Raw genomic sequence first — 8,725 nt, 5'->3', positions numbered from 1 at the left:
AGCTAGCTAAACTCAGCAAAAAAATAAACTTCCTCCCGCTGTCAACTGTGTTTATTTTTAGCAAACTTAACATGTGTAAATATATGTATGAACATAGGATTCAACAATTGAGACATAAACGGAACAAGTTCCACAGACATGTGACTAACAGAAATTGAATAACGTGTCCCTGAACAAAGGGGGGTCTAAATCAAAAATAACAGTCAGTATCTGGTGTGGCCACCAGCTGCATTAAGTACTGCAGTGCATCTCCTCCTCATGGACTGCACCAGATTTGCCAGTTCTTGCTGTGAAATGTTACCCCACTCTTCCACCAAGGCTCCTGCAAGTCCCCGGACATTTCTGGGGGGAATGGCCCCAGCCCTCACCCTCCGATCCAACAGGTCCCAAACGTGCTCAATGGGTTTGAGATCCGGGCTCTTCGCTGGCAATGGCAGAACACTGATATTCCTGTCTTGCAGGAAATCATGCACAGAACGAGCAGTATGGCTGGTGGCATTGTCATGCTGGAGGGTCATGTCAGGATGAGCCTGCAGGAAGGGTACCACATGAGGGAGGAGGATGTCTTCCCTGTAACGCACAGCGTTGTGACACACCGCCCAGACCATGATAGACCCTCCACCTCCAAATCGATCCCGCTCCAGAGTACAGGCCTTGGTGTAGCGCTCATTCCTTCGACGATAAACACGAATTCGACCATCACCTCTGGTGAGACAAAACCGTGACTTGTCAGTGAAGAGCATTTTTTGCCAGTCCAGTCTGTTCCAGCAACGGTGGGTTTGTGCCCATAAGCGACATTGTTGCCGGTGATGTCTGGTGAGGACCTGCCTTACAACAGGCCTACAAGCCCCCAGTCCAGCCTCTCTCTCAGCCTATTGCAAAGAGTCTGAGCACTGATGGAGGGATTGTGTGTTCCTGGTGTAACTTGGGCATTTGTTGTTGCCATCCTGTACCTGTCCCACAGGTGTGATGTTCAGATGTACCAATCCTGTGCAGGTGTTGTTACACGTGGTCTGCCACTGCAAGGATGATCAGCTGTCCATCCTGTCTCCCTGTAGCGCTGTCTTAGGCGTCTCACAGTACGGACAATTTTTTGCCCTGGCCACATCTGCAGTCCTCATGCCTCCTTGCAGCATGCCTAAGGCATGTTCACACAGATGAGCAGGAACCCTGGGCATCTGTCACGGCAGATTTCCTCCTCTTCCTCTGAAGAGGTGAATCAAGGATCGGTCCAATATGCAGCGTGGTAGAAGTCCATGGTTTTTAATAAGAAAAACTGAACATGAACACATACAGATTGAGAACCAATCTAGGCAACCATAGACATACAATTTACCTAGACAGGAGACAGCCCCATAAACATACAAACCCCTAGACAAGACAAAACACATACAACCCCCATGTCACACCCTGACCTAACCAAAATAATAAAGAAAACAAAGATAACCAAGGCCAGGGCGTGACAGAACACCCCCCCCCCAAAGGTGCGGACTCCCGGCCGCACACCTAAACCCATAGGGGAGGGTCTGGGTGGGCGTCTGTCCACAGTGGCGGCTCTGGCGCGGGACATGGACCCCACTCCACCATAGTCTTAGTCCGCTTTTGTGGCATCCTAGGAACGGCGACCCTCGCCGCTGACCTAGGATTGGCAACCCTACAAAATGGCCCCACTGGACTGAGGGGCAGCTCCGGACTGAGGGGCAGCTCGGGACTGAGGGGCAGCTCCGGAGTAAGGGCAGCTCCGGACTGAAGGGCAGCTCCGGACTGAAGGGCAGCTCCAGACTGAAGGGCAGCTCCGGACTGGCTGACGACTCTGGCAGATCCTGGCTGACTGGCGGCTCTGGCAGATCCTGGCTGACTGGCGGCTATGGCGGATCCTGGCTGACTGGCGGCTCTGGCGGATCCTGGCTGACTGGCGGCTCTGAGGGATCCTGGCTGAATGGCGGCTCTGGTGGATCCTGGCTGAATGGCGGCTCTGGCGGATCCTGGCTGACTGGCAGCTCTGGCGGATCCTGGCTGACTGGCGGCTCTGGCGGATCCTGGCTGACTGGCGGCTCTGGAGGATCCTTGCAGACTGGCGGCTCTGGCGGCTCCTTGTAGACTGGCGGCTCTGGCGGCTCCTTGTAGACTGGCGGCTCTGGCGGCTCCATGCAGACTGGCGGCTCTGGCGGCTCCTTGCAGACTGGCGGCTCTGGCGGCTCCTTGCAGACTGGCGGCTCTGGCGGCTCCATGCAGACTGCAGGCTCTGGCGGCTCCTTGCAGACTGCCGGCTCTGGCGGCTCTAGCAGCTCTGGACAGGCGGGAGACTCTAGCAGCTCTGGACAGGCGAGAGACTCTAGCAGCTCTGGACAGGCGGGAGACTCTAACAGCTCTGGACAGGCGGGAGACTCTAGCAGCTCTGGACAGGCGTGAGACTCTAGCAGCTCTGGACAGGCGGGAGACTCTAGCAGCTCTGGACAGGCGGGAGACTCTAGCAGCTCTGGACAGGCGAGGCGCATTGTAGGCCTGGTGCGTGGTGCCGACGCTGGTCGTACTGGGCCGAGGACACGCACCACAGGGTGAGTGCGGGGAGGAGGAACCGGGAGTACTGGGCTCTGGACACGCATAGGAAGCCTGGTGCGGGGGGCTGACACCGGAGGGCTGGTGCGTGGAGGTGGCACTGGATAGACCGGACTGTGCAGGCGCACTGGAGCTCTTGAGCACCGAGCCTGCCCAACCTTACCTGGCTCGATGCCCACTCTAGCCCGGCCGATCCGAGGAGCTGGAATGTACCGCACCGGGCTATGCAGCCGCACTGGAGACACTGTGCGCTCCACAGCATAACACGGTGTCTGCCCGGTATCTCTCGCTCTCTGGTAAGCACAGGAAGTTGGCGCAGGTCTCCTACCTGGTTTCGCCATACTCCCTGTGTGCCACCCCCCAAGAAATTTTAGGAGCTGACTCTCGGGCTTCCTACCGCGCCGCCGTGCTCGTTTCTCCAACTCCATTCTCCTGTAACCCTCCTCGAACTGCTCCAGCGAATCCCAGGCGGGCTCCGGCACTCTCCCTGGGTCGACCGCCCACCTGTCTATCTCGTCCCAAGTTGTATAGTCCAGATTCTACTCCCAAGTCCAATAATCCTGACATCGCTGCTCCTCCTGCCGCTGCCTGTCACCACGCTGCTTGGTCCTGTTTTAGTGGGTGATTCTGTCACGGGAGATTTCCTCCTCTTCCTCTGAAGAGGTAAAACAAGGCTCGGACCAATATGCAGCATGGTAGGTGTCCATGGTTTTTAATAAGAAAAACTGAACATGAACACATATACAAAACAATAAACGTGAACTAACCGAAACAGTCCCGTGTGGCACAAACACTGACACAGGAAACAATCACCCAAAAAATACCCAAAGAATATGGCTGCCTAAATATGGTTCCCAATCAGAGACAACGATAGACAGCTGCCTCTAATTGAGAACCAATCTAGGCAACCATAGACATACAATTTACCTAGACAGGAAACAGCCCCATAAACATACAAACCCCTAGACAAGACGAAACACATAAAACCCCCATGTCACACCCTGACCCAACCAAAATAATAAAGAAAACAAAGATAACTAAGGCCAGGGCGTGACAGCATCTTTCTTTTGGTGTTTTTCAGAGTCAGTAGAAAGGCCTCTTTAGTGTCCTAAGTTTTCATAACTGTGACCTTAATTGTCTACCGTCTGTAAGCTGTTAGCATCTTAACGACCGTTCTACAGGTGGATGTTCATTAATTGTTTATGGTTCATTGAACAAGCATGGGAAACTGTGTTTAAATCCTTTACAATCTGTTTAAACCCTTTGAAGATCTGTGAAGTTATTTGGATTTTTACGAATGATCTTTGAAAGACAGGGTTCTGAAAAAGGGAGGTTTCTTTTTTTGCTGAGATTATATGCTCTCTTGGGTAAATAAATTAAACTAGCTCCAGTAGGCTTATATTTTTAAGTGTGAACTGTATTACTGTATTGTAGTATACTGTATTATATGGACTGGAATTATGCACATCATTCAATTCATGATAAAGCAGCAGAGAACATGTGATTTTGGTGCAGCACATGCGTACTAGTTACAGTTACAAGTATAGGCTAGCGAATTTGATTATATATTTTTTTATAAAAGAGGGTCTATTTGTACAATGCGTATTTCCCCTAATGTTATTAGCCTACCTCTTCTTCCTCTATCTATTGTTTCTTCATTCCTTCCTCGCTTTCAACAGTTCAATGAAATAAGTGTCATTGTCCTTCTCTTCCTCATTCTAATGACATCATTGAATAATATAGGACTAGAATCAGATGCAGAAGGATTTCATTTCTCTTCACAGAAGATTGATGGAATGGTTATGAGTCTGAATAAATAACTGTTATAGCGCACCCCCATCCTCGTTCGCTCGTCTTTCAAACTAACTGTGAGTTCTATTGGCTGCTTTTTACAGATAGGTCAGCAAAGAACAGGTGCTTGGATATTTCGCAAGAGACAGAGGTTATACATTAGAAGCTTATTAAGCATAAACCATCATTAATGAGCTAAATTGAAGGCTAATACTGCATTGAATATATTACCTGAAAGAGGTAGGCTAGAACATCTATATATAGGGCTATATATCAATCTAGAACGGGGTTATCTCTCTTGGATGCAATTTGAATGGAGTTGATAGAGAGAAAGACTGAGAGTGCTCCCGTGTGCACTGATTTAAAGCAACGATATTCGAGTGGTAGCCTGTTTCAAAACTCTGCAGCTGCGAATTAAAAAATATATTATTTTTACAATTAATTAAGAAGTTGACCCCCGAAAGCCAGATGGAGATGGGTAAATTAGAGGTGCATTCTGTCTTTATATTACTGTAACATAGGCTATGCTGCAGCAAATGTAGGCCATACCTGTCACAATAAAAAAAAGTGACCATGATGAGATGACAGGTCTACATGCATTGTGAACTGCGCTCCAAACTGAGACGGGATGTCTGTCTGAGCGTTGATTCATCATGCTGAGGTGGTAGAGAAGCCAGATTTAGACATCGCCAATAATTGAACAGTTCCGTTCCACGCCATGCTGTTCAAATAAATAATGTATTACAATTGACCGGTTTCTCGCAATTACTTATCACCGGAAAAGGGAGTGGTTAAGGGTGGTAATTCCCGGTGAATCTCGGTAACCGGGCTCACGCCATTAACCCCCCACCCCCAAACATACAACACACAAACACACATGGTGTCCTTGATGTGTCCTTCAGCCCCTCATGTTGGATGGTTTATTTGTTTCCACCAGGCAGGAGAGAAGCTGTTATTCTGTCAGTCGGCTTCTACAGGTTCAGCTGGATCTGAACACTGTAGGATTGTTGATCTGTTGATCAGGTGATCCTTTATTTAAGTAAAGGGACAAATACAATGGATTTTCTACAGTCACATTAATTTAACAACAGTTAGTTATATTGCACCATCACACTTTATCTTGCGGCTTATCCATCGTTTCCCCTGAACCCACAACAGACAAGGTTCGGGTTTTCGACATGGTTACCATTAGGTCAACCGCAGTGGTAACGCAGAGGGATAATGTCATTCACTGAAACTCTCTCTCTCTCTCTCTCTCTCTCTCTTTCTCTCTCAATTTTCTCTCCCTCTCTCATTCTCTCTCTCTCTCTCTCTCTCATTCTCTTTCTCTCTCTCTTCTCTTTCTTTCTCTGTCTCTCTCTCTCATACATGCACGCAAAGAGCGCCAAATGTCAGCTGAAGTCAAGAACGCCTAAGCGTAAAAAGCAACATTGACTCGGCATGGCTATGATGATTAGCGGAATAAAGGGTAGAATAAATGGCACGCTCATCGTTATTCTTGGTACAAAGTCTTTGGGTGCAGGGTTGTAAAAGCATATATGACAGTAAATATAAAGCATATATGACATCTTTAGATGTTTTAATTGAGCAGCAGCAGAGGTCACAAACGAACGCGTATCGGCAAAAGTCTAGGGAATACAGTACCAGCGACAAACGTCAAATGATTGCTGCATGGCACAAGAAGACATGATATTCTATAGGGGGAAGAATAATCCTGTTTGTTTGATCGTGTTAAATGATAATGCCATTGCCAATGTCAGATCTTAGGCTACGAGATGAACTGAACATGAACTATGAAGCTCACATGCACACCCACACGCGCACGGGCGCACGCACGCACGCACGAACACACACACACACACACACACACACACACACACACACACACACACACACACACACACTGTGATTATAGATAAGTATTGCTAATGCATGTCTTACATCCAAACGCCGGTTCCCGCGCAGCCAACCTCTCCACTCAGACTGGAGAAGATAACATAACATTCCTGTAAGTGATGACATTGTGTCACCTTTTCTGATGGTGATGACACTATGGTCACAGCGACACTACTGTTACTGTTATTGGGGGAAGATGCATGAATAAGACCCCAAAAACTCTAAATGAAGACAAACGTATGCTCCTCGAATTGGATTGTGATTGGCCTAAAATGATTTTTCTTTCTTGCTCGGTCTCTCACAAAAAGAGGTTCTCAGCCTTAAGACATTTCTGGCAAATAAAGGTTAGGTAAAACGACCTTTCATAACGGACTGGAGGTGCCATCGGGAACCGGGTTATGCACGGCACTCTTTCTGTTTTTCTCATGATACTGATGCTGTTAGAGGAAACACTTGTTTTGTCACTTGAGCCACACACACACACACACACACACACGCGCGCGCGCGCGCGCGTAGAGCAGAGGAGGCATGCTGACTTACCAGGGTGACCCTCTGTCAGACGCGTCTCCGTTTTTCGGTGGTGTTCCCGGTGTTAATCAGATCAGATGCCGTGGTCACAGTCCACGTCTCTACAAATGTACCAAAGGATCACATAGAGGATGAGGAGGATGGCGAAGATGAACAGAGCTACTAGAATAGCCTTGTTCACTGGAGAGAGGAACGACTGCATGACAGCTCATCGGCAGACAGTGTGTGACAGCTCACTGTGTGTGTGCGCGCGCGCCTGTGTGTGTTTGTGCGTGCGTAAGGGTTTCTGTGTGTGTGTGTGTGTGTGTGTGTGTGTGTGTGTGTGTGTGTGTGTGTGTGTGTGTGTGTGTGTGTGTGTGTGTGTGTGTGTGTGTGTGTGTGTGTGTGTGTGTGTGTCGGAGTCCGCGCTGAGCGACGCAGTGAAGGACCACGTCTCAATAACACACGTCTCTGATCTCTGTCAGCATCAACTGTTGAGGATGGACGTGTGGACACACTCACTCACACACTCATCTAAACACACACACTCACGCATGCAAACAGCTCAGGGCTTCCCTCCAAATGGAACATCAATTCCTGAGGGCTATTAAACCAAACGGCATCTCCACGTATGAAATCCACAGTCAACAATACTAATAAATCTTAATAAATAATGAATATAGTGAAGGAGAAAGCCTAAATAATACATCTAATAAAATCCATCAGAACCCAGTTGAATAGGTGGATCTCCAAGTTGCGCGCTGTAGCTGCTTTCTGCGAGTCTCGAGAGAAAACCGTTGATTATTATTCCTCTCCGTGAGGCGTGTGGTCAACCCGGTTAAAGGCGCTCGAGGACGACCAGCAGGCAGCACATGCTGTGAGGGGCTTGGTAATAATGATAATAATAACACGGTCCTGTCTCGACTCGAGGCTATACCACATCATTATCGTGGCTATACATTCTCTCTGTTAGTAGTACATCTATATGTATTATATCATATTGTATTATAAGAAATCACAGTGAGGATACTTTTTTCATGCCAGCAATACGATTCGTTAATTTGAACATGATTGAGGTTTATTTCATAGAGCTATGTTATTCATTAGTATAGGTCTATATTTCTAGATTTATTTGTATCATCATCATCATCTTGGTCATCAACATTAGTCTATTAATTTCATTGGAACAATTCGGATAAGATGGTACCTTAACGGTTAACATGCAACAATTTCAAAGATTGTAAAGAGTTATAGTTCATATAAGGAAATCCGTAAATTTAAATAAATTCATTAGGCCCAAATCTATGGATTTCACATGACTGGGAATCTGTTGGTCACAGATACCTTTAAAAAATGTAGGGCTGTTGATCAGAAAACTTGTCAGTATCTGGTGTGACCACAATTTGCCTCATGCAGTGGGACACATAAGAGTTTGTTGATCGGGATGTTGTATTGTGGCCTGTGGAATGTTGTCCCACTCATCTTCAATGGCTGTGTTAAGTTGCTGGATATTCGAGGGAACTGGAACACGCTAGCCTACATCTCGATTCAGAGCATCCCAAACAGCCATTGAAAAGTCTGGTGAGTATGCAGGCTACGGAATAACTGGGACATTTTCAGCTTCCAGGAATTGTGTACAGGTCCTTGCAACATGGGGCCGTGCATTATCATGCTGAAACATGAGGTGATGGTGGCGGACGAATGGCACGACAATGGGCCTCAGGATCTCATCAGGCATCTCTGTGCTTTCTAATTGCCCTTGATAAAATGCAATTGTGTTCATTGTCCGTTGCTTATACCTGCCCATACCATAACCTCACCACCACCATGGGGCTCTCTGGTCACAACGTTGACATCAGAAACCACTCGCCCAGACAACGCGGTCTGCCATCTGCCCCATACAGTTGAAATCAGGATTAATCCATGAAGAGCACACATCTCCAGGGTGGCAGTGGTCATCAAATGTGAACAT

This window comes from Oncorhynchus tshawytscha, linkage group LG03, assembly GCF_018296145.1.
Source record: "Oncorhynchus tshawytscha isolate Ot180627B linkage group LG03, Otsh_v2.0, whole genome shotgun sequence".
NCBI lineage: Eukaryota > Metazoa > Chordata > Actinopteri > Salmoniformes > Salmonidae > Oncorhynchus > Oncorhynchus tshawytscha.
Note: the sequence above shows the minus strand (reverse complement) of the source record.